This window comes from Syngnathus typhle, linkage group LG1 (genome assembly GCF_033458585.1).
Source record: "Syngnathus typhle isolate RoL2023-S1 ecotype Sweden linkage group LG1, RoL_Styp_1.0, whole genome shotgun sequence".
Taxonomy (NCBI): domain Eukaryota; kingdom Metazoa; phylum Chordata; class Actinopteri; order Syngnathiformes; family Syngnathidae; genus Syngnathus; species Syngnathus typhle.
In genome coordinates this window covers 321,985-348,185 of record NC_083738.1, presented here as the reverse complement: position 1 = coordinate 348,185, position 26,201 = coordinate 321,985, and positions in this window count along the sequence as shown.

Below are 26,201 nucleotides of genomic sequence, written 5' to 3'. Positions count from 1 at the left end.
CCAGAGTGACGGGAGCGGCACAATTCAGAAAAAGTGCTCAGCTCGCCGAGAAAATGCGATTTAAGCAATAAAATTAAAAATGCTTATAAAACATAAACCAAACGTTGGAGGTGGTCATTTCTTCATGCGCAGTGATAAACTCGGCACTCTAAAGCACCCGAGAGCGTTTTTTTCGATGCCAACCTAACCAGAGTGACGGGAGCGGCACAATTCAGAAAAAGTGCTCAGCTCGCCGAGAAAATGCGATTTAAGCAATAAAATTAAAAATGCTTATAAAACATAAACCAAACGTTGGAGTTGGTCATTTCTTCATGCGCAGTGATAAACTCGGCACTCTAAAGCACCCGAGAGCGTTTTTTTCGATGCCAACCTAACCAGAGTGACGGGAGCGGCACAATTCAGAAAAAGTGCTTAGCTCGCCGAGAAAATGCGATTTAAGCAATAAAATTAAAAATGCTTATAAAACATAAACCAAACGTTGGAGGTGGTCATTTCTTCATGCGCAGTGATAAACTCGGCACTCTAAAGCACCCGAGAGCGTTTTTTTCGATGCCAACCTAACCAGAGTGACGGGAGCGGCACAATTCAGAAAAAGTGCTCAGCTCGCCGAGAAAATGCGATTTAAGCAATAAAATTAAAAATGCTTATAAAACATAAACCAAACGTTGGAGGTGGTCATTTCTTCATGCGCAGTGATAAACTCGGCACTCTAAAGCACCCGAGAGCGTTTTTTTCCATGCCAACCTAACCAGAGTGACGGGAGCGGCACAATTCAGAAAAAGTGCTCAGCTCGCCGAGAAAATGCGATTTAAGCAATAAAATTAAAAATGCTTATAAAACATAAACCAAACGTTGGAGGTGGCCATTTCTTCATGCGCAGTGATAAACTCGGCACTCTAAAGCACCCGAGAGCGTTTTTTTCCATGCCAACCTAACCAGAGTGACGGGAGCGGCACAATTCAGAAAAAGTGCTCAGCTCGCCGAGAAAATGCGATTTAAGCAATAAAATTAAAAATGCTTATAAAACATAAACCAAACGTTGGAGGTGGCCATTTCTTCATGCGCAGTGATAAACTCGGCACTCTAAAGCACCCGAGAGCGTTTTTTTCCATGCCAACCTAACCAGAGTGACGGGAGCGGCACAATTCAGAAAAAGTGCTCAGCTCGCCGAGAAAATGCGATTTAAGCAATAAAATTAAAAATGCTTATAAAACATAAACCAAACGTTGGAGGTGGTAATTTCTTCATGCGCAGTGATAAACTCGGCACTCTAAAGCACCCGAGAGCGTTTTTTTCCATGCCAACCTAACCAGAGTGACAGGAGCGGCACAATTCAGAAAAAGTGCTCAGCTCGCCGAGAAAATGCGATTTAAGCAATAAAATTAAAAATGCTTATAAAACATAAACCAAACGTTGGAGGTGGTCTTTTCTTCATGCGCAGTGATAAACTCGGCACTCTAAAGCACCCGAGAGCGTTTTTTTCCATGCCAACCTAAACAGAGTGACGGGAGCGGCACAATTCAGAAAAAGTGCTCAGCTCGCCGAGAAAATGCGATTTAAGCAATAAAATTAAAAATGCTTATAAAACATAAACCAAACGTTGTAGATGGTCATTTCTTATTACGCAGTAATAAACTCGGCACTCTAAAGCACCCAAGAGCGTTTTTTTCCATGCCAACCTAACCAGGGTGACGGGAGCGGCACAATTCAGAAAAAGTGCTCAGCTCGCCGAGAAAATGCGATTTAAGCAATAAAATTAAAAATGCTTATAAAACATAAACCAAACGTTGGAGGTGGTCATTTCTTAATGCGCAGTAATAAACTCGGCACTCTAAAGCACCCGTGAGCGTTTTTTTCGATGCCAACCTAACCAGAGTGACGGGAGCGGCACAATTCAGAAAAAGTGCTCAGCTCGCCGAGAAAATGCGATTTAAGCAATAAAATTAAAAATGCTTATAAAACATAAACCAAACGTTGGAGGTGGTCATTTCTTCATGCGCAGTGATAAAGTCGGCACTCTAAAGCACCCGAGAGCGTTTTTTTCGATGCCAACCTAACCAGAGTGACGGGAGCGGCACAATTCAGAAAAAGCGCTCAGCTCGCCGAGAAAATGCGATTTAAGCAATAAAATTAAAAATGCTTATAAAACATAAACCAAACGTTGGAGGTGGTCATTTCTTCATGCGCAGTGATAAACTCGGCACTCTAAAGCACCCGAGAGCGTTTTTTTCGATGCCAACCTAACCAGAGTGACGGGAGCGGCACAATTCAGAAAAAGTGCTCAGCTCGCCGAGAAAATGCGATTTAAGCAATAAAATTAAAAATGCTTATAAAACATAAACCAAACGTTGGAGGTGGTCATTTCTTCATGCGCAGTGATAAACTCGGCACTCTAAAGCACCCGAGAGCGTTTTTTTCCATGCCAACCTAACCAGAGTGACGGGAGCGGCACAATTCAGAAAAAGTGCTCAGCTCGCCGAGAAAATGCGATTTAAGCAATAAAATTAAAAATGCTTATAAAACATAAACCAAACGTTGTAGATGGTCATTTCTTATTACGCAGTAATAAACTCGGCACTCTAAAGCACCCGAGAGCGTTTTTTTCCATGCCAACCTAACCAGAGTGACGGGAGCGGCACAATTCAGAAAAAGTGCTCAGCTCGCCGAGAAAATGCGATTTAAGCAATAAAATTAAAAATGCTTATAAAACATAAACCAAACGTTGGAGGTGGTCATTTCTTCATGCGCAGTGATAAACTCGGCACTCTAAAGCACCCGAGAGCGTTTTTTTCGATGCCAACCTAACCAGAGTGACGGGAGCGGCACAATTCAGAAAAAGTGCTCAGCTCGCCGAGAAAATGCGATTTAAGCAATAAAATTAAAAATGCTTATAAAACATAAACCAAACGTTGTAGATGGTCATTTCTTATTACGCAGTAATAAACTCGGCACTCTAAAGCACCCGAGAGCGTTTTTTTCCATGCCAACCTAACCAGAGTGACGGGAGCGGCACAATTCAGAAAAAGCGCTCAGCTCGCCGAGAAAATGCGATTTAAGCAATAAAATTAAAAATGCTTATAAAACATAAACCAAACGTTGGAGGTGGTCATTTCTTCATGCGCAGTGATAAACTCGGCACTCTAAAGCACCCGAGAGCGTTTTTTTCGATGCCAACCTAACCAGAGTGACGGGAGCGGCACAATTCAGAAAAAGCGTTCAGCTCGCCGAGAAAATGCGATTTAAGCAATAAAATTAAAAATGCTTATAAAACATAAACCAAACGTTGGAGGTGGTCATTTCTTCATGCACAGTGATAAACTCGGCACTCTAAATCACCCGAGAGCGTTTTTTTTCGATGCCAACCTAACCAGAGTGACGGGAGCGGCACAATTCAGAAAAAATGCTCAGCTCGCCGAGAAAATGCGATTTAAGCAATAAAATTAAAAATGCTTATAAAACATAAACCAAACGTTGGAGGTGGTCATTTCTTCATGCGCAGTGATAAACTCGGCACTCTAAAGCACCCGAGAGCGTTTTTTTCGATGCCAACCTAACCAGAGTGACGGGAGCGGCACAATTCAGAAAAAGTGCTCAGCTCGCCGAGAAAATGCGATTTAAGCAATAAAATTAAAAATGCTTATAAAACATAAACCAAACGTTGGAGGTGGTCATTTCTTCATGCGCAGTGATAAACTCGGCACTCTAAAGCACCCGAGAGCGTTTTATTCGATGCCAACCTAACCAGAGTGACGGGAGCGGCACAATTCAGAAAAAGTGCTCAGCTCGCCGAGAAAATGCGATTTAAGCAATAAAATTAAAAATGCTTATAAAACATAAACCAAACGTTGGAGGTGGTCATTTCTTCATGCCAGTGATAAACTCGGCACTCTAAAGCACCCGAGAGCGTTTTTTTCGATGCCAACCTAACCAGAGTGACGGGAGCGGCACAATTCAGAAAAAGCGCTCAGCTCGCCGAGAAAATGCGATTTAAGCAATAAAATTAAAAATGCTTATAAAACATAAACCAAACGTTGGAGGTGGTCATTTCTTCATGCGCGGTGATAAACTCGGCACTCTAAAGCACCCGAGAGCGTTTTTTTCGATGCCAACCTAACCAGAGTGACGGGAGCGGCACAATTCAGAAAAAGTGCTCAGCTCGCCGAGAAAATGCGATTTAAGCAATAAAATTAAAAATGCTTATAAAACATAAATCAAACGTTGGAGGTGGTCATTTCTTCATGCGCAGTGATAAACTCGGCACTCTAAAGCACCCGAGAGCGTTTTTTTCGATGCCAACCTAACCAGAGTGACGGGAGCGGCACAATTCAGAAAAAGTGCTCAGCTCGCCGAGAAAATGCGATTTAAGCAATAAAATTAAAAATGCTTATAAAACATAAACCAAACGTTGGAGTTGGTCATTTCTTCATGCGCAGTGATAAACTCGGCACTCTAAAGCACCCGAGAGCGTTTTTTTCGATGCCAACCTAACCAGAGTGACGGGAGCGGCACAATTCAGAAAAAGTGCTCAGCTCGCCGAGAAAATGCGATTTAAGCAATAAAATTAAAAATGCTTATAAAACATAAACCAAACGTTGGAGGTGGTCATTTCTTCATGCGCAGTGATAAACTCGGCACTCTAAAGCACCCGAGAGCGTTTTTTTCGATGCCAACCTAACCAGAGTGACGGGAGCGGCACAATTCAGAAAAAGCGTTCAGCTCGCCGAGAAAATGCGATTTAAGCAATAAAATTAAAAATGCTTATAAAACATAAACCAAACGTTGGAGGTGGTCATTTCTTCATGCACAGTGATAAACTCGGCACTCTAAATCACCCGAGAGCGTTTTTTTTCGATGCCAACCTAACCAGAGTGACGGGAGCGGCACAATTCAGAAAAAATGCTCAGCTCGCCGAGAAAATGCGATTTAAGCAATAAAATTAAAAATGCTTATAAAACATAAACCAAACGTTGGAGGTGGTCATTTCTTCATGCGCAGTGATAAACTCGGCACTCTAAAGCACCCGAGAGCGTTTTTTTCGATGCCAACCTAACCAGAGTGACGGGAGCGGCACAATTCAGAAAAAGTGCTCAGCTCGCCGAGAAAATGCGATTTAAGCAATAAAATTAAAAATGCTTATAAAACATAAACCAAACGTTGGAGGTGGTCATTTCTTCATGCGCAGTGATAAACTCGGCACTCTAAAGCACCCGAGAGCGTTTTATTCGATGCCAACCTAACCAGAGTGACGGGAGCGGCACAATTCAGAAAAAGTGCTCAGCTCGCCGAGAAAATGCGATTTAAGCAATAAAATTAAAAATGCTTATAAAACATAAACCAAACGTTGGAGGTGGTCATTTCTTCATGCCAGTGATAAACTCGGCACTCTAAAGCACCCGAGAGCGTTTTTTTCGATGCCAACCTAACCAGAGTGACGGGAGCGGCACAATTCAGAAAAAGCGCTCAGCTCGCCGAGAAAATGCGATTTAAGCAATAAAATTAAAAATGCTTATAAAACATAAACCAAACGTTGGAGGTGGTCATTTCTTCATGCGCGGTGATAAACTCGGCACTCTAAAGCACCCGAGAGCGTTTTTTTCGATGCCAACCTAACCAGAGTGACGGGAGCGGCACAATTCAGAAAAAGTGCTCAGCTCGCCGAGAAAATGCGATTTAAGCAATAAAATTAAAAATGCTTATAAAACATAAATCAAACGTTGGAGGTGGTCATTTCTTCATGCGCAGTGATAAACTCGGCACTCTAAAGCACCCGAGAGCGTTTTTTTCGATGCCAACCTAACCAGAGTGACGGGAGCGGCACAATTCAGAAAAAGTGCTCAGCTCGCCGAGAAAATGCGATTTAAGCAATAAAATTAAAAATGCTTATAAAACATAAACCAAACGTTGGAGTTGGTCATTTCTTCATGCGCAGTGATAAACTCGGCACTCTAAAGCACCCGAGAGCGTTTTTTTCGATGCCAACCTAACCAGAGTGACGGGAGCGGCACAATTCAGAAAAAGTGCTCAGCTCGCCGAGAAAATGCGATTTAAGCAATAAAATTAAAAATGCTTATAAAACATAAACCAAACGTTGGAGGTGGTCATTTCTTCATGCGCAGTGATAAACTCGGCACTCTAAAGCACCCAAGAGCGTTTTTTTCGATGCCAACCTAACCAGAGTGACGGGAGCGGCACAATTCAGAAAAAGCGCTCAGCTCGCCGAGAAAATGCGATTTAAGCAATAAAATTAAAAATGCTTATAAAACATAAACCAAACGTTGGAGGTGGTCATTTCTTCATGCACAGTGATAAACTCGGCACTCTAAAGCACCCGAGAGCGTTTTTTTCGATGCCAACCTAACCAGAGTGACGGGAGCGGCACAATTCAGAAAAAGTGCTCAGCTCGCCGAGAAAATGCGATTTAAGCAATAAAATTAAAAATGCTTATAAAACATAAACCAAACGTTGTAGATGGTCATTTCTTATTACGCAGTAATAAACTCGGCACTCTAAAGCACCCGAGAGCGTTTTTTTCGATGCCAACCTAACCAGAGTGACGGGAGCGGCACAATTCAGAAAAAGCGCTCAGCTCGCCGAGAAAATGCGATTTAAGCAATAAAATTAAAAATGCTTATAAAACATAAACCAAACGTTGGAGGTGGTCATTTCTTCATGCACAGTGATAAACTCGGCACTCTAAAGCACCCGAGAGCGTTTTTTTCGATGCCAACCTAACCAGAGTGACGGGAGCGGCACAATTCAGAAAAAGTGCTCAGCTCGCCGAGAAAATGCGATTTAAGCAATAAAATTAAAAATGCTTATAAAACATAAACCAAACGTTGTAAATGGTCCTTTCTTATTACGCAGTAATAAACTCGGCACTCTAAAGCACCCGAGAGCGTTTTTTCGATGCCAACCTAACCAGAGTGACGGGAGCGGCACAATACAGAAAAAGCGCTCAGCTCGCCGAGAAATTGCGATTTAAGCAATAAAATTAAAAATGCTTATAAAACATAAACCAAACGTTGGAGGTGGTCTTTTCTTCATGCGCAGTGATAAACTCGGCACTCTAAAGCACCCGAGAGCGTTTTTTTCCATGCCAACCTAAACAGAGTGACGGGAGCGGCACAATTCAGAAAAAGTGCTCAGCTCGCCGAGAAAATGCGATTTAAGCAATAAAATTAAAAATGCTTATAAAACATAAACCAAACGTTGTAGATGGTCATTTCTTATTACGCAGTAATAAACTCGGCACTCTAAAGCACCCGAGAGCGTTTTTTTCCATGCCAACCTAACCAGAGTGACGGGAGCGGCACAATTCAGAAAAAGTGCTCAGCTCGCCGAGAAAATGCGATTTAAGCAATAAAATTAAAAATGCTTATAAAACATAAACCAAACGTTGGAGGTGGTCATTTCTTCATGCGCAGTGATAAACTCGGCACTCTAAAGCACCCGAGAGCGTTTTTTTCGATGCCAACCTAACCAGAGTGACGGGAGCGGCACAATTCAGAAAAAGTGCTCAGCTCGCCGAGAAAATGCGATTTAAGCAATAAAATTAAAAATGCTTATAAAACATAAACCAAACGTTGGAGGTGGTCATTTCTTCATGCACAGTGATAAACTCGGCACTCTAAAGCACCCGAGAGCGTTTTTTTCCATGCCAACCTAACCAGAGTGACGGGAGCGGCACAATTCAGAAAAAGTGCTCAGCTCGCCGAGAAAATGCGATTTAAGCAATAAAATTAAAAATGCTTATAAAACATAAACCAAACGTTGGAGGTGGTCATTTCTTCATGCGCAGTGATAAACTCGGCACTCTAAAGCACCCGAGAGCGTTTTTTTCGATGCCAACCTAACCAGAGTGACGGGAGCGGCACAATTCAGAAAAAGTGCTCAGCTCGCCGAGAAAATGCGATTTAAGCAATAAAATTAAAAATGCTTATAAAACATAAACCAAACGTTGGAGGTGGTCATTTCTTCATGCGCAGTGATAAACTCGGCACTGTAAAGCACCCGAGAGCGTTTTTTTCCATGCCAACCTAACCAGAGTGACGGCAGCGGCACAATTCAGAAAAAGTGCTCAGCTCGCCGAGAAAATGCGATTTAAGCAATAAAATTAAAAATGCTTATAAAACATAAACCAAACGTTGGAGGTGGTCATTTCTTATTACGCAGTAATAAACTCGGCACTCTAAAGCACCCGAGAGCGTTTTTTTCCATGCCAACCTAACCAGAGTGACGGGAGCGGCACAATTCAGAAAAAGTGCTCAGCTCGCCGAGAAAATGCGATTTAAGCAATAAAATTAAAAATGCTTATAAAACATAAACCAAACGTTGTAAATGGTCATTTCTTATTACGCAGTAATAAACTCGGCACTCTAAAGCACCCGAGAGCGTTTTTTTCGATGCCAACCTAACCAGAGTGACGGGAGCGGCACAATTCAGAAAAAGTGCTCAGCTCGCCGAGAAAATGCGATTTAAGCAATAAAATTAAAAATGCTTATAAAACATAAACCAAACGTTGGAGGTGGTCATTTCTTCATGCGCAGTGATAAACTCGGCACTCTAAAGCACCCGAGAGCGTTTTATTCGATGCCAACCTAACCAGAGTGACGGGAGCGGCACAATTCAGAAAAAGCGCTCAGCTCGCCGAGAAAATGCGATTTAAGCAATAAAATTAAAAATGCTTATAAAACATAAACCAAACGTTGGAGGTGGTCATTTCTTCATGCGCGGTGATAAACTCGGCACTCTAAAGCACCCGAGAGCGTTTTTTTCCATGCCAACCTAACCAGAGTGACGGGAGCGGCACAATTCAGAAAAAGTGCTCAGCTCGCCGAGAAAATGCGATTTAAGCAATAAAATTAAAAATGCTTATAAAACATAAACCAAACGTTGGAGGTGGTCATTTCTTCATGCGCAGTGATAAACTCGGCACTCTAAAGCACCCGAGAGCGTTTTTTTCGATGCCAACCTAACCAGAGTGACGGGAGCGGCACAATTCAGAAAAAGTGCTCAGCTCGCCGAGAAAATGCGATTTAAGCAATAAAATTAAAAATGCTTATAAAACATAAACCAAACGTTGTAGATGGTCATTTCTTATTACGCAGTAATAAACTCGGAACTCTAAAGCACCCGAGAGCGTTTTTTTCCATGCCAACCTAACCAGAGTGACGGGAGCGGCACAATTCAGAAAAAGTGCTCAGCTCGCCGAGAAAATGCGATTTAAGCAATAAAATTAAAAATGCTTATAAAACATAAACCAAACGTTGGAGGTGGTCATTTCTTCATGCGCAGTGATAAACTCGGCACTCTAAAGCACCCGAGAGCGTTTTTTTCCATGCCAACCTAACCAAAGTGACGGGAGCGGCACAATTCAGAAAAAGTGCTCAGCTCGCCGAGAAAATGCGATTTAAGCAATAAAATTAAAAATGCTTATAAAACATAAACCAAACGTTGGAGGTGGTCATTTCTTCATGCGCAGTGATAAACTCGGCACTCTAAAGCACCCGAGAGCGTTTTTTTCGATGCCAACCTAACCAGAGTGACGGGAGCGGCACAATTCAGAAAAAGTGCTCAGCTCGCCGAGAAAATGCGATTTAAGCAATAAAATTAAAAATGCTTATAAAACATAAACCAAACGTTGGAGGTGGTCATTTCTTCATGCGCAGTGATAAACTCGGCACTGTAAAGCACCCGAGAGCGTTTTTTTCCATGCCAACCTAACCAGAGTGACGGCAGCGGCACAATTCAGAAAAAGTGCTCAGCTCGCCGAGAAAATGCGATTTAAGCAATAAAATTAAAAATGCTTATAAAACATAAACCAAACGTTGGAGGTGGTCATTTCTTATTACGCAGTAATAAACTCGGCACTCTAAAGCACCCGAGAGCGTTTTTTTCCATGCCAACCTAACCAGAGTGACGGGAGCGGCACAATTCAGAAAAAGTGCTCAGCTCGCCGAGAAAATGCGATTTAAGCAATAAAATTAAAAATGCTTATAAAACATAAACCAAACGTTGTAAATGGTCATTTCTTATTACGCAGTAATAAACTCGGCACTCTAAAGCACCCGAGAGCGTTTTTTTCGATGCCAACCTAACCAGAGTGACGGGAGCGGCACAATTCAGAAAAAGTGCTCAGCTCGCCGAGAAAATGCGATTTAAGCAATAAAATTAAAAATGCTTATAAAACATAAACCAAACGTTGGAGGTGGTCATTTCTTCATGCGCAGTGATAAACTCGGCACTCTAAAGCACCCGAGAGCGTTTTATTCGATGCCAACCTAACCAGAGTGACGGGAGCGGCACAATTCAGAAAAAGCGCTCAGCTCGCCGAGAAAATGCGATTTAAGCAATAAAATTAAAAATGCTTATAAAACATAAACCAAACGTTGGAGGTGGTCATTTCTTCATGCGCGGTGATAAACTCGGCACTCTAAAGCACCCGAGAGCGTTTTTTTCCATGCCAACCTAACCAGAGTGACGGGAGCGGCACAATTCAGAAAAAGTGCTCAGCTCGCCGAGAAAATGCGATTTAAGCAATAAAATTAAAAATGCTTATAAAACATAAACCAAACGTTGGAGGTGGTCATTTCTTCATGCGCAGTGATAAACTCGGCACTCTAAAGCACCCGAGAGCGTTTTTTTCGATGCCAACCTAACCAGAGTGACGGGAGCGGCACAATTCAGAAAAAGTGCTCAGCTCGCCGAGAAAATGCGATTTAAGCAATAAAATTAAAAATGCTTATAAAACATAAACCAAACGTTGTAGATGGTCATTTCTTATTACGCAGTAATAAACTCGGAACTCTAAAGCACCCGAGAGCGTTTTTTTCCATGCCAACCTAACCAGAGTGACGGGAGCGGCACAATTCAGAAAAAGTGCTCAGCTCGCCGAGAAAATGCGATTTAAGCAATAAAATTAAAAATGCTTATAAAACATAAACCAAACGTTGGAGGTGGTCATTTCTTCATGCGCAGTGATAAACTCGGCACTCTAAAGCACCCGAGAGCGTTTTTTTCCATGCCAACCTAACCAAAGTGACGGGAGCGGCACAATTCAGAAAAAGTGCTCAGCTCGCCGAGAAAATGCGATTTAAGCAATAAAATTAAAAATGCTTATAAAACATAAACCAAACGTTGGAGGTGGTCATTTCTTCATGCGCAGTGATAAACTCGGCACTCTAAAGCACCCGAGAGCGTTTTTTTCGATGCCAACCTAACCAGAGTGACGGGAGCGGCACAATTCAGAAAAAGTGCTCAGCTCGCCGAGAAAATGCGATTTAAGCAATAAAATTAAAAATGCTTATAAAACATAAACCAAACGTTGGAGGTGGTCATTTCTTCATGCGCAGTGATAAACTCGGCACTGTAAAGCACCCGAGAGCGTTTTTTTCCATGCCAACCTAACCAGAGTGACGGCAGCGGCACAATTCAGAAAAAGTGCTCAGCTCGCCGAGAAAATGCGATTTAAGCAATAAAATTAAAAATGCTTATAAAACATAAACCAAACGTTGGAGGTGGTCATTTCTTATTACGCAGTAATAAACTCGGCACTCTAAAGCACCCGAGAGCGTTTTTTTCCATGCCAACCTAACCAGAGTGACGGGAGCGGCACAATTCAGAAAAAGTGCTCAGCTCGCCGAGAAAATGCGATTTAAGCAATAAAATTAAAAATGCTTATAAAACATAAACCAAACGTTGTAAATGGTCATTTCTTATTACGCAGTAATAAACTCGGCACTCTAAAGCACCCGAGAGCGTTTTTTTCGATGCCAACCTAACCAGAGTGACGGGAGCGGCACAATTCAGAAAAAGTGCTCAGCTCGCCGAGAAAATGCGATTTAAGCAATAAAATTAAAAATGCTTATAAAACATAAACCAAACGTTGGAGGTGGTCATTTCTTCATGCGCAGTGATAAACTCGGCACTCTAAAGCACCCGAGAGCGTTTTATTCGATGCCAACCTAACCAGAGTGACGGGAGCGGCACAATTCAGAAAAAGCGCTCAGCTCGCCGAGAAAATGCGATTTAAGCAATAAAATTAAAAATGCTTATAAAACATAAACCAAACGTTGGAGGTGGTCATTTCTTCATGCGCGGTGATAAACTCGGCACTCTAAAGCACCCGAGAGCGTTTTTTTCCATGCCAACCTAACCAGAGTGACGGGAGCGGCACAATTCAGAAAAAGTGCTCAGCTCGCCGAGAAAATGCGATTTAAGCAATAAAATTAAAAATGCTTATAAAACATAAACCAAACGTTGGAGGTGGTCATTTCTTCATGCGCAGTGATAAACTCGGCACTCTAAAGCACCCGAGAGCGTTTTTTTCGATGCCAACCTAACCAGAGTGACGGGAGCGGCACAATTCAGAAAAAGTGCTCAGCTCGCCGAGAAAATGCGATTTAAGCAATAAAATTAAAAATGCTTATAAAACATAAACCAAACGTTGTAGATGGTCATTTCTTATTACGCAGTAATAAACTCGGAACTCTAAAGCACCCGAGAGCGTTTTTTTCCATGCCAACCTAACCAGAGTGACGGGAGCGGCACAATTCAGAAAAAGCGCTCAGCTCGCCGAGAAAATGCGATTTAAGCAATAAAATTAAAAATGCTTATAAAACATAAACCAAACGTTGGAGGTGGTCATTTCTTCATGCACAGTGATAAACTCGGCACTCTAAAGCACCCGAGAGCGTTTTTTTCGATGCCAACCTAACCAGAGTGACGGGAGCGGCACAATTCAGAAAAAGTGCTCAGCTCGCCGAGAAAATGCGATTTAAGCAATAAAATTAAAAATGCTTATAAAACATAAACCAAACGTTGTAGATGGTCATTTCTTATTACGCAGTAATAAACTCGGCACTCTAAAGCACCCGAGAGCGTTTTTTTCGATGCCAACCTAACCAGAGTGACGGGAGCGGCACAATTCAGAAAAAGCGCTCAGCTCGCCGAGAAAATGCGATTTAAGCAATAAAATTAAAAATGCTTATAAAACATAAACCAAACGTTGGAGGTGGTCATTTCTTCATGCACAGTGATAAACTCGGCACTCTAAAGCACCCGAGAGCGTTTTTTTCGATGCCAACCTAACCAGAGTGACGGGAGCGGCACAATTCAGAAAAAGTGCTCAGCTCGCCGAGAAAATGCGATTTAAGCAATAAAATTAAAAATGCTTATAAAACATAAACCAAACGTTGTAAATGGTCATTTCTTATTACGCAGTAATAAACTCGGCACTCTAAAGCACCCGAGAGCGTTTTTTTCGATGCCAACCTAACCAGAGTGACGGGAGCGGCACAATTCAGAAAAAGTGCTCAGCTCGCCGAGAAAATGCGATTTAAGCAATAAAATTAAAAATGCTTATAAAACATAAACCAAACGTTGGAGGTGGTCATTTCTTCATGCGCAGTGATAAACTCGGCACTCTAAAGCACCCGAGAGCGTTTTTTTCGATGCCAACCTAACCAGAGTGACGGGAGCGGCACAATTCAGAAAAAGTGCTCAGCTCGCCGAGAAAATGCGATTTAAGCAATAAAATTAAAAATGCTTATAAAACATAAACCAAACGTTGGAGGTGGTCATTTCTTCATGCGCAGTGATAAACTCGGCACTCTAAAGCACCCGAGAGCGTTTTTTTCCATGCCAACCTAACCAGAGTGACGGGAGCGGCACAATTCAGAAAAAGTGCTCAGCTCGCCGAGAAAATGCGATTTAAGCAATAAAATTAAAAATGCTTATAAAACATAAACCAAACGTTGGAGGTGGCCATTTCTTCATGCGCAGTGATAAACTCGGCACTCTAAAGCACCCGAGAGCGTTTTTTTCCATGCCAACCTAACCAGAGTGACGGGAGCGGCACAATTCAGAAAAAGTGCTCAGCTCGCCGAGAAAATGCGATTTAAGCAATAAAATTAAAAATGCTTATAAAACATAAACCAAACGTTGGAGGTGGCCATTTCTTCATGCGCAGTGATAAACTCGGCACTCTAAAGCACCCGAGAGCGTTTTTTTCCATGCCAACCTAACCAGAGTGACGGGAGCGGCACAATTCAGAAAAAGTGCTCAGCTCGCCGAGAAAATGCGATTTAAGCAATAAAATTAAAAATGCTTATAAAACATAAACCAAACGTTGGAGGTGGTAATTTCTTCATGCGCAGTGATAAACTCGGCACTCTAAAGCACCCGAGAGCGTTTTTTTCCATGCCAACCTAACCAGAGTGACAGGAGCGGCACAATTCAGAAAAAGTGCTCAGCTCGCCGAGAAAATGCGATTTAAGCAATAAAATTAAAAATGCTTATAAAACATAAACCAAACGTTGGAGGTGGTCTTTTCTTCATGCGCAGTGATAAACTCGGCACTCTAAAGCACCCGAGAGCGTTTTTTTCCATGCCAACCTAAACAGAGTGACGGGAGCGGCACAATTCAGAAAAAGTGCTCAGCTCGCCGAGAAAATGCGATTTAAGCAATAAAATTAAAAATGCTTATAAAACATAAACCAAACGTTGTAGATGGTCATTTCTTATTACGCAGTAATAAACTCGGCACTCTAAAGCACCCAAGAGCGTTTTTTTCCATGCCAACCTAACCAGGGTGACGGGAGCGGCACAATTCAGAAAAAGTGCTCAGCTCGCCGAGAAAATGCGATTTAAGCAATAAAATTAAAAATGCTTATAAAACATAAACCAAACGTTGGAGGTGGTCATTTCTTAATGCGCAGTAATAAACTCGGCACTCTAAAGCACCCGTGAGCGTTTTTTTCGATGCCAACCTAACCAGAGTGACAGGAGCGGCACAATTCAGAAAAAGTGCTCAGCTCGCCGAGAAAATGCGATTTAAGCAATAAAATTAAAAATGCTTATAAAACATAAACCAAACGTTGGAGGTGGTCATTTCTTCATGCGCAGTGATAAAGTCGGCACTCTAAAGCACCCGAGAGCGTTTTTTTCGATGCCAACCTAACCAGAGTGACGGGAGCGGCACAATTCAGAAAAAGCGCTCAGCTCGCCGAGAAAATGCGATTTAAGCAATAAAATTAAAAATGCTTATAAAACATAAACCAAACGTTGGAGGTGGTCATTTCTTCATGCGCAGTGATAAACTCGGCACTCTAAAGCACCCGAGAGCGTTTTTTTCGATGCCAACCTAACCAGAGTGACGGGAGCGGCACAATTCAGAAAAAGTGCTCAGCTCGCCGAGAAAATGCGATTTAAGCAATAAAATTAAAAATGCTTATAAAACATAAACCAAACGTTGGAGGTGGTCATTTCTTCATGCGCAGTGATAAACTCGGCACTCTAAAGCACCCGAGAGCGTTTTTTTCCATGCCAACCTAACCAGAGTGACGGGAGCGGCACAATTCAGAAAAAGTGCTCAGCTCGCCGAGAAAATGCGATTTAAGCAATAAAATTAAAAATGCTTATAAAACATAAACCAAACGTTGTAGATGGTCATTTCTTATTACGCAGTAATAAACTCGGCACTCTAAAGCACCCGAGAGCGTTTTTTTCCATGCCAACCTAACCAGTGACGGGAGCGGCACAATTCAGAAAAAGTGCTCAGCTCGCCGAGAAAATGCGATTTAAGCAATAAAATTAAAAATGCTTATAAAACATAAACCAAACGTTGGAGGTGGTCATTTCTTCATGCGCAGTGATAAACTCGGCACTCTAAAGCACCCGAGAGCGTTTTTTTCGATGCCAACCTAACCAGAGTGACGGGAGCGGCACAATTCAGAAAAAGTGCTCAGCTCGCCGAGAAAATGCGATTTAAGCAATAAAATTAAAAATGCTTATAAAACATAAACCAAACGTTGTAGATGGTCATTTCTTATTACGCAGTAATAAACTCGGCACTCTAAAGCACCCGAGAGCGTTTTTTTCCATGCCAACCTAACCAGAGTGACGGGAGCGGCACAATTCAGAAAAAGCGCTCAGCTCGCCGAGAAAATGCGATTTAAGCAATAAAATTAAAAATGCTTATAAAACATAAACCAAACGTTGGAGGTGGTCATTTCTTCATGCGCAGTGATAAACTCGGCACTCTAAAGCACCCGAGAGCGTTTTTTTCGATGCCAACCTAACCAGAGTGACGGGAGCGGCACAATTCAGAAAAAGCGTTCAGCTCGCCGAGAAAATGCGATTTAAGCAATAAAATTAAAAATGCTTATAAAACATAAACCAAACGTTGGAGGTGGTCATTTCTTCATGCACAGTGATAAACTCGGCACTCTAAATCACCCGAGAGCGTTTTTTTCGATGCCAACCTAACCAGAGTGACGGGAGCGGCACAATTCAGAAAAAGTGCTCAGCTCGCCGAGAAAATGCGATTTAAGCAATAAAATTAAAAATGCTTATAAAACATAAACCAAACGTTGGAGGTGGTCATTTCTTCATGCGCAGTGATAAACTCGGCACTCTAAAGCACCCGAGAGCGTTTTTTTCGATGCCAACCTAACCAGAGTGACGGGAGCGGCACAATTCAGAAAAAGTGCTCAGCTCGCCGAGAAAATGCGATTTAAGCAATAAAATTAAAAATGCTTATAAAACATAAACCAAACGTTGGAGGTGGTCATTTCTTCATGCGCAGTGATAAACTCGGCACTCTAAAGCACCCGAGAGCGTTTTATTCGATGCCAACCTAACCAGAGTGACGGAAGCGGCACAATTCAGAAAAAGTGCTCAGCTCGCCGAGAAAATGCGATTTAAGCAATAAAATTAAAAATGCTTATAAAACATAAACCAAACGTTGGAGGTGGTCATTTCTTCATGCCAGTGATAAACTCGGCACTCTAAAGCACCCGAGAGCGTTTTTTTCGATGCCAACCTAACCAGAGTGACGGGAGCGGCACAATTCAGAAAAAGCGCTCAGCTCGCCGAGAAAATGCGATTTAAGCAATAAAATTAAAAATGCTTATAAAACATAAACCAAACGTTGGAGGTGGTCATTTCTTCATGCGCGGTGATAAACTCGGCACTCTAAAGCACCCGAGAGCGTTTTTTTCGATGCCAACCTAACCAGAGTGACGGGAGCGGCACAATTCAGAAAAAGTGCTCAGCTCGCCGAGAAAATGCGATTTAAGCAATAAAATTAAAAATGCTTATAAAACATAAATCAAACGTTGGAGGTGGTCATTTCTTCATGCGCAGTGATAAACTCGGCACTCTAAAGCACCCGAGAGCGTTTTTTTCGATGCCAACCTAACCAGAGTGACGGGAGCGGCACAATTCAGAAAAAGTGCTCAGCTCGCCGAGAAAATGCGATTTAAGCAATAAAATTAAAAATGCTTATAAAACATAAACCAAACGTTGGAGTTGGTCATTTCTTCATGCGCAGTGATAAACTCGGCACTCTAAAGCACCCGAGAGCGTTTTTTTCGATGCCAACCTAACCAGAGTGACGGGAGCGGCACAATTCAGAAAAAGTGCTCAGCTCGCCGAGAAAATGCGATTTAAGCAATAAAATTAAAAATGCTTATAAAACATAAACCAAACGTTGGAGGTGGTCATTTCTTCATGCGCAGTGATAAACTCGGCACTCTAAAGCACCCAAGAGCGTTTTTTTCGATGCCAACCTAACCAGAGTGACGGGAGCGGCACAATTCAGAAAAAGCGCTCAGCTCGCCGAGAAAATGCGATTTAAGCAATAAAATTAAAAATGCTTATAAAACATAAACCAAACGTTGGAGGTGGTCATTTCTTCATGCACAGTGATAAACTCGGCACTCTAAAGCACCCGAGAGCGTTTTTTTCGATGCCAACCTAACCAGAGTGACGGGAGCGGCACAATTCAGAAAAAGTGCTCAGCTCGCCGAGAAAATGCGATTTAAGCAATAAAATTAAAAATGCTTATAAAACATAAACCAAACGTTGTAGATGGTCATTTCTTATTACGCAGTAATAAACTCGGCACTCTAAAGCACCCGAGAGCGTTTTTTTCGATGCCAACCTAACCAGAGTGACGGGAGCGGCACAATTCAGAAAAAGCGCTCAGCTCGCCGAGAAAATGCGATTTAAGCAATAAAATTAAAAATGCTTATAAAACATAAACCAAACGTTGGAGGTGGTCATTTCTTCATGCACAGTGATAAACTCGGCACTCTAAAGCACCCGAGAGCGTTTTTTTCGATGCCAACCTAACCAGAGTGACGGGAGCGGCACAATTCAGAAAAAGTGCTCAGCTCGCCGAGAAAATGCGATTTAAGCAATAAAATTAAAAATGCTTATAAAACATAAACCAAACGTTGTAAATGGTCCTTTCTTATTACGCAGTAATAAACTCGGCACTCTAAAGCACCCGAGAGCGTTTTTTCGATGCCAACCTAACCAGAGTGACGGGAGCGGCACAATACAGAAAAAGCGCTCAGCTCGCCGAGAAATTGCGATTTAAGCAATAAAATTAAAAATGCTTATAAAACATAAACCAAACGTTGGAGGTGGTCTTTTCTTCATGCGCAGTGATAAACTCGGCACTCTAAAGCACCCGAGAGCGTTTTTTTCCATGCCAACCTAAACAGAGTGACGGGAGCGGCACAATTCAGAAAAAGTGCTCAGCTCGCCGAGAAAATGCGATTTAAGCAATAAAATTAAAAATGCTTATAAAACATAAACCAAACGTTGTAGATGGTCATTTCTTATTACGCAGTAATAAACTCGGCACTCTAAAGCACCCGAGAGCGTTTTTTTCCATGCCAACCTAACCAGAGTGACGGGAGCGGCACAATTCAGAAAAAGTGCTCAGCTCGCCGAGAAAATGCGATTTAAGCAATAAAATTAAAAATGCTTATAAAACATAAACCAAACGTTGGAGGTGGTCATTTCTTCATGCGCAGTGATAAACTCGGCACTCTAAAGCACCCGAGAGCGTTTTTTTCGATGCCAACCTAACCAGAGTGACGGGAGCGGCACAATTCAGAAAAAGTGCTCAGCTCGCCGAGAAAATGCGATTTAAGCAATAAAATTAAAAATGCTTATAAAACATAAACCAAACGTTGGAGGTGGTCATTTCTTCATGCACAGTGATATAAACTCGGCACTCTAAAGCACCCGAGAGCGTTTTTTTCCATGCCAACCTAACCAGAGTGACGGGAGCGGCACAATTCAGAAAAAGTGCTCAGCTCGCCGAGAAAATGCGATTTAAGCAATAAAATTAAAAATGCTTATAAAACATAAACCAAACGTTGGAGGTGGTCATTTCTTCATGCGCAGTGATAAACTCGGCACTCTAAAGCACCCGAGAGCGTTTTTTTCGATGCCAACCTAACCAGAGTGACGGGAGCGGCACAATTCAGAAAAAGTGCTCAGCTCGCCGAGAAAATGCGATTTAAGCAATAAAATTAAAAATGCTTATAAAACATAAACCAAACGTTGGAGGTGGTCATTTCTTCATGCGCAGTGATAAACTCGGCACTGTAAAGCACCCGAGAGCGTTTTTTTCCATGCCAACCTAACCAGAGTGACGGCAGCGGCACAATTCAGAAAAAGTGCTCAGCTCGCCGAGAAAATGCGATTTAAGCAATAAAATTAAAAATGCTTATAAAACATAAACCAAACGTTGGAGGTGGTCATTTCTTATTACGCAGTAATAAACTCGGCACTCTAAAGCACCCGAGAGCGTTTTTTTCCATGCCAACCTAACCAGAGTGACGGGAGCGGCACAATTCAGAAAAAGTGCTCAGCTCGCCGAGAAAATGCGATTTAAGCAATAAAATTAAAAATGCTTATAAAACATAAACCAAACGTTGTAAATGGTCATTTCTTATTACGCAGTAATAAACTCGGCACTCTAAAGCACCCGAGAGCGTTTTTTTCGATGCCAACCTAACCAGAGTGACGGGAGCGGCACAATTCAGAAAAAGTGCTCAGCTCGCCGAGAAAATGCGATTTAAGCAATAAAATTAAAAATGCTTATAAAACATAAACCAAACGTTGGAGGTGGTCATTTCTTCATGCGCAGTGATAAACTCGGCACTCTAAAGCACCCGAGAGCGTTTTATTCGATGCCAACCTAACCAGAGTGACGGGAGCGGCACAATTCAGAAAAAGCGCTCAGCTCGCCGAGAAAATGCGATTTAAGCAATAAAATTAAAAATGCTTATAAAACATAAACCAAACGTTGGAGGTGGTCATTTCTTCATGCGCGGTGATAAACTCGGCACTCTAAAGCACCCGAGAGCGTTTTTTTCCATGCCAACCTAACCAGAGTGACGGGAGCGGCACAATTCAGAAAAAGTGCTCAGCTCGCCGAGAAAATGCGATTTAAGCAATAAAATTAAAAATGCTTATAAAACATAAACCAAACGTTGGAGGTGGTCATTTCTTCATGCGCAGTGATAAACTCGGCACTCTAAAGCACCCGAGAGCGTTTTTTTCGATGCCAACCTAACCAGAGTGACGGGAGCGGCACAATTCAGAAAAAGTGCTCAGCTCGCCGAGAAAATGCGATTTAAGCAATAAAATTAAAAATGCTTATAAAACATAAACCAAACGTTGTAGATGGTCATTTCTTATTACGCAGTAATAAACTCGGAACTCTAAAGCACCCGAGAGCGTTTTTTTCCATGCCAACCTAACCAGAGTGACGGGAGCGGCACAATTCAGAAAAAGTGCTCAGCTCGCCGAGAAAATGCGATTTAAGCAATAAAATTAAAAATGCTTATAAAACATAAACCAAACGTTGGAGGTGGTCATTTCTTCATGCGCAGTGATAAACTCGGCACTCTAAAGCACCCGAGAGCGTTTTTTTCCATGCCAACCTAACCAAAGTGACGGGAGCGGCACAATTCAGAAAAAGTGCTCAGCTCGCCGAGAAAATGCGATTTAAGCAATAAAATTAAAAATGCTTATAAAACATAAACCAAACGTTGGAGGTGGTCATTTCTTCATGCGCAGTGATAAACTCGGCACTCTAAAGCACCCGAGAGCGTTTTTTTCGATGCCAACCTAACCAGAGTGACGGGAGCGGCACAATTCAGAAAAAGTGCTCAGCTCGCCGAGAAAATGCGATTTAAGCAATAAAATTAAAAATGCTTATAAAACATAAACCAAACGTTGGAGGTGGTCATTTCTTCATGCGCAGTGATAAACTCGGCACTGTAAAGCACCCGAGAGCGTTTTTTTCCATGCCAACCTAACCAGAGTGACGGCAGCGGCACAATTCAGAAAAAGTGCTCAGCTCGCCGAGAAAATGCGATTTAAGCAATAAAATTAAAAATGCTTATAAAACATAAACCAAACGTTGGAGGTGGTCATTTCTTATTACGCAGTAATAAACTCGGCACTCTAAAGCACCCGAGAGCGTTTTTTTCCATGCCAACCTAACCAGAGTGACGGGAGCGGCACAATTCAGAAAAAGTGCTCAGCTCGCCGAGAAAATGCGATTTAAGCAATAAAATTAAAAATGCTTATAAAACATAAACCAAACGTTGTAAATGGTCATTTCTTATTACGCAGTAATAAACTCGGCACTCTAAAGCACCCGAGAGCGTTTTTTTCGATGCCAACCTAACCAGAGTGACGGGAGCGGCACAATTCAGAAAAAGTGCTCAGCTCGCCGAGAAAATGCGATTTAAGCAATAAAATTAAAAATGCTTATAAAACATAAACCAAACGTTGGAGGTGGTCATTTCTTCATGCGCAGTGATAAACTCGGCACTCTAAAGCACCCGAGAGCGTTTTATTCGATGCCAACCTAACCAGAGTGACGGGAGCGGCACAATTCAGAAAAAGCGCTCAGCTCGCCGAGAAAATGCGATTTAAGCAATAAAATTAAAAATGCTTATAAAACATAAACCAAACGTTGGAGGTGGTCATTTCTTCATGCGCGGTGATAAACTCGGCACTCTAAAGCACCCGAGAGCGTTTTTTTCCATGCCAACCTAACCAGAGTGACGGGAGCGGCACAATTCAGAAAAAGTGCTCAGCTCGCCGAGAAAATGCGATTTAAGCAATAAAATTAAAAATGCTTATAAAACATAAACCAAACGTTGGAGGTGGTCATTTCTTCATGCGCAGTGATAAACTCGGCACTCTAAAGCACCCGAGAGCGTTTTTTTCGATGCCAACCTAACCAGAGTGACGGGAGCGGCACAATTCAGAAAAAGTGCTCAGCTCGCCGAGAAAATGCGATTTAAGCAATAAAATTAAAAATGCTTATAAAACATAAACCAAACGTTGTAGATGGTCATTTCTTATTACGCAGTAATAAACTCGGAACTCTAAAGCACCCGAGAGCGTTTTTTTCCATGCCAACCTAACCAGAGTGACGGGAGCGGCACAATTCAGAAAAAGTGCTCAGCTCGCCGAGAAAATGCGATTTAAGCAATACAATTAAAAATGCTTATAAAACATAAACCAAACGTTGGAGGTGGTCATTTCTTCATGTGCAGTGATAAACTCGGCACTCTAAAGCACCCGAGAGCGTTTTTTTCCATGCCAACCTAACCAGAGTGACGGGAGCGGCACAATTCAGAAAAAGTGCTCAGCTCGCCGAGAAAATGCGATTTAAGCAATAAAATTAAAAATGCTTATAAAACATAAACCAAACGTTGGAGGTGGTCATTTCTTCATGCACAGTGATAAACTCGGCACTCTAAAGCACCCGAGAGCGTTTTTTTCGATGCCAACCTAACCAGAGTGACGGGAGCGGCACAATTCAGAAAAAGTGCTCAGCTCGCCGAGAAAATGCGATTTAAGCAATAAAATTAAAAATGCTTATAAAACCTAAACCAAACGTTGGAGGTGGTCATTTCTTCATGCGCAGTGATAAACTCGGCACTCTTAAGCACCCGAGAGCGTTTTTTTCGATGCCAACCTAACCAGAGTGACGGGAGCGGCACAATTCAGAAAAAGTGCTCAGCTCGCCGAGAAAATGCGATTTAAGCAATAAAATTAAAAATGCTTATAAAACATAAACCAAACGTTGGAGGTGGTCATTTCTTCATGCGCAGTGATAAACTCGGCACTCTAAAGCACCCGAGAGCGTTTTATTCGATGCCAACCTAACCAGAGTGACGGGAGCGGCACAATTCAGAAAAAGTGCTCAGCTCGCCGAGAAAATGCGATTTAAGCAATAAAATTAAAAATGCTTATAAAACATAAACCAAACGTTGGAGGTGGTCATTTCTTCATGCAGTGATAAACTCGGCACTCTAAAGCACCCGAGAGCGTTTTTTTCGATGCCAACCTAACCAGAGTGACGGGAGCGGCACAATTCAGAAAAAGTGCTCAGCTCGCCGAGAAAATGCGATTTAAGCAATAAAATTAAAAATGCTTATAAAACATAAACCAAACGTTGGAGTTGGTCATTTCTTCATGCGCAGTGATAAACTCGGCACTCTAAAGCACCCGAGAGCGTTTTTTTCGATGCCAACCTAACCAGAGTGACGGGAGCGGCACAATTCAGAAAAAGTGCTCAGCTCGCCGAGAAAATGCGATTTAAGCAATAAAATTAAAAATGCTTATAAAACATAAACCAAACGTTGGAGGTGGTCATTTCTTCATGCGCAGTGATAAACTCGGCACTTTAAAGCACCCAAGAGCGTTTTTTTCGATGCCAACCTAACCAGAGTGACGGGAGCGGCACAATTCAGAAAAAGCGCTCAGCTCGCCGAGAAAATGCGATTTAAGCAATAAAATTAAAAATGCTTATAAAACATAAACCAAACGTTGGAGGTGGTCATTTCTTCATGCACAGTGATAAACTCGGCACTCTAAAGCACCCGAGAGCGTTTTTTTCGATGCCAACCTAACCAGAGTGACGGGAGCGGCACAATTCAGAAAAAGTGCTCAGCTCGCCGAGAAAATGCGATTTAAGCAATAAAATTAAAAATGCTTATAAAACATAAACCAAACGTTGTAGATGGTCATTTCTTATTACGCAGTAATAAACTCGGCACTCTAAAGCACCCGAGAGCGTTTTTTTCGATGCCAACCTAACCAGAGTGACGGGAGCGGCACAATTCAGAAAAAGCGCTCAGCTCGCCGAGAAAATGCGATTTAAGCAATAAAATTAAAAATGCTTATAAAACATAAACCAAACGTTGGAGGTGGTCATTTCTTCATGCACAGTGATAAACTCGGCACTCTAAAGCACCCGAGAGCGTTTTTTTCGATGCCAACCTAACCAGAGTGACGGGAGCGGCACAATTCAGAAAAAGTGCTCAGCTCGCCGAGAAAATGCGATTTAAGCAATAAAATTAAAAATGCTTATAAAACATAAACCAAACGTTGTAAATGGTCATTTCTTATTACGCAGTAATAAACTCGGCACTCTAAAGCACCCGAGAGCGTTTTTTTCGATGCCAACCTAACCATGGTGACGGGAGCGGCACAATTCAGAAAAAGTGCTCAGCTCGCCGAGAAAATGCGATTTAAGCAATAAAATTAAAAATGCTTATAAAACATAAACCAAACGTTGGAGGTGGTCATTTCTTCATGCGCAGTGATAAACTCGGCACTCTAAAGCACCCGAGAGCGTTTTTTTCGATGCCAACCTAACCAGAGTGACGGGAGCGGCACAATTCAGAAAAAGTGCTCAGCTCGCCGAGAAAATGTGATTTAAGCAATAAAATTAAAAATGCTTATAAAACATAAACCAAACGTTGGAGGTGGTCATTTCTTCATGCGCAGTGATAAACTCGGCACTCTAAAGCACCCGAGAGCGTTTTTTTCCATGCCAACCTAACCAGAGTGACGGGAGCGGCACAATTCAGAAAAAGTGCTCAGCTCGCCGAGAAAATGCGATTTAAGCAATAAAATTAAAAATGCTTATAAAACATAAACCAAACGTTGGAGGTGGTCATTTCTTCATGCGCAGTGATAAACTCGGCACTCTAAAGCACCCGAGAGCGTTTTTTTCCATGCCAACCTAACCAGAGTGACGGGAGCGGCACAATTCAGAAAAAGTGCTCAGCTCGCCGAGAAAATGCGATTTAAGCAATAAAATTAAAAATGCTTATAAAACATAAACCAAACGTTGGAGGTGGTCATTTCGTCATGCGCAGTGATAAACTCGGCACTCTAAAGCACCCGAGAGCGTTTTTTTCGATGCCAACCTAACCAGAGTGACGGGAGCGGCACAATTCAGAAAAAGTGCTCAGCTCGCCGAGAAAATGCGATTTAAGCAATAAAATTAAAAATGCTTATAAAACATAAACCAAACGTTGGAGGTGGTCATTTCTTCATGCGCAGTGATAAACTCGGCACTCTAAAGCACCCGAGAGCGTTTTTTTCCATGCCAACCTAACCAGAGTGACGGGAGCGGCACAATTCAGAAAAAGTGCTCAGCTCGCCGAGAAAATGCGATTTAAGCAATAAAATTAAAAATGCTTATAAAACATAAACCAAACGTTGTAGATGGTCATTTCTTATTACGCAGTAATAAACTCGGCACTCTAAAGCACCCGAGAGCGTTTTTTTCCATGCCAACCTAACCAGAGTGACGGGAGCGGCACAATTCAGAAAAAGTGCTCAGCTCGCCGAGAAAATGCGATTTAAGCAATAAAATTAAAAATGCTTATAAAACATAAACCAAACGTTGGAGGTGGTCATTTCTTCATGCGCAGTGATAAACTCGGCACTCTAAAGCACCCGAGAGCGTTTTATTCGATGCCAACCTAACCAGAGTGACGGGAGCGGCACAATTCAGAAAAAGCGCTCAGCTCGCCGAGAAAATGCGATTTAAGCAATAAAATTAAAAATGCTTATAAAACATAAACCAAACGTTGGAGGTGGTCATTTCTTCATGCGCGGTGATAAACTCGGCACTCTAAAGCACCCGAGAGCGTTTTTTTCCATGCCAACCTAACCAGAGTGACGGGAGCGGCACAATTCAGAAAAAGTGCTCAGCTCGCCGAGAAAATGCGATTTAAGCAATAAAATTAAAAATGCTTATAAAACATAAACCAAACGTTGGAGGTGGTCATTTCTTCATGCGCAGTGATAAACTCGGCACTCTAAAGCACCCGAGAGCGTTTTTTTCGATGCCAACCTAACCAGAGTGACGGGAGCGGCACAATTCAGAAAAAGTGCTCAGCTCGCCGAGAAAATGCGATTTAAGCAATAAAATTAAAAATGCTTATAAAACATAAACCAAACGTTGGAGGTGGTCATTTCTTCATGCGCAGTGATAAACTCGGCACTCTAAAGCACCCGAGAGCATTTTTTTCGATGCCAACCTAACCAGAGTGACGGGAGCGGCACAATTC